Here is a 1,535-nt window from a genome sequence, read left to right on the forward strand (position 1 = left end):
GCTTCAACTCGCCTAGGGCACCAAAATGGCTAGAGCCAGCACTGTTCACACTGCAGCTGGGGTCGGAGCCACAGGCAGTGCAAACTTGAGAAATTTCCAACTTTATGCATGAGTTTAATAACAAGCTGTAAACTCAGAGACCCCCAGGGTTTGGTACAACTGAAGACACTGAATTAACTTGAGTGTGCTTTTTGTGTTTATCCACTCATATTATAGTGTATTTCACACTAACTTAGGGTTTAACTGCGACAGATTTATGCACAAATAACATCGGATGACGGTTCTCCAGTTAATTTTTTTCCGCATTGTAGACTCCAGTGGGAAGAAACCCCCTATAGCCGGGGTGCCCAAACATTTTCCCCGAGGGGGCCAAAATGAAAATCTATCCATGGCTGTGGGCCAAATGCAGTTATATAATACATGAAATACAAATACTTTTTTAAGTAAAGTCCTTTATTTTTGACGATTAAGCCGTGCAATGACCCTCTTTTGTTTTAGACTGTGCTCTTGGAGAAAGTCTGCCATACGCTCAAGTAGCAAAGGCTCATGGGACGTATCGTAAATTGATAAAATAAGAGTTTTTTTGGCCTTATAAAGTGTGCAAATCTACATGTGAGGTTAAATCTGATCTAAATATTTCTTGTCGTCATTTCATGTTTAATCCTAATAAATCAAAGATACAGTCAGCACCATGAAAACTACCTTCACTACAGCCCTTTTATAGTCATTGACCAATGGAAATCTGTTTCTACCTATAGGATAACAGGTTACAACCTTGTAACTTTGGCAACTGTTGGTGGGCCAAATCAAATGGCTTGGCGGGCCAAATTTGGCCCGCGGGCCCCACTTTGGGCTCCTCTGCCCTATAGTGACATATACCGCGGGTTTTCCAGGAGCTCGGCACAGTGTGTCTCAAGGGGCTATGAAAGGTGTGTGTGAAAACGATGCCGAACAACCACGTAACCTCGCATCACCTGCCAATCGACCACACTGAGCCCTAAACTGTTTGACTGACAACCAAGGAGAAGAGACATCAGATTGATTGGAATTAAATTAAAGTTTGTTTGGCCAGTGACAATTTAAATTTTGCTTCTCCTAACTTTTCATAAGCCCTGAAGAGCTACGTTAAATGAGCTCAGGAGCTACTGGTTGGAGACCCCAGCTGTAGATTGATGCTGAAGCAGCTCCGGCGTCCAGCATGTGGCTGGCCGATCCATACCGTATTGTCCCGGAAGCATTGTTTTTAGCACGTAGCATTTCGTTAGACTGTTGACAGAATTCATCCTGGAGAGACTCACGAGAAGACAGAGTGAAATTAGGAAGTTTATTGACATGAATGACATACTTTGGCGCTCGCACTCCGGCAGAGGATGAGAGCGCTGTGAGATGCTGTAAGCTCAGATAAGCTGCTGTAGGGATATGCTGTTGTCGATGTTATGGACAATGCTATATCATAAATACCTCGTAATTATTAGCATAACAAAGGGGCACCACCTGATTTTTCAGGAAATAATTCATAGATTTTAAATCAGTCT

The sequence above is a fragment of the Austrofundulus limnaeus genome, unplaced genomic scaffold, assembly GCF_001266775.1.
Source record: "Austrofundulus limnaeus strain Quisiro unplaced genomic scaffold, Austrofundulus_limnaeus-1.0 Scaffold301, whole genome shotgun sequence".
Classification (NCBI taxonomy): domain Eukaryota; kingdom Metazoa; phylum Chordata; class Actinopteri; order Cyprinodontiformes; family Rivulidae; genus Austrofundulus; species Austrofundulus limnaeus.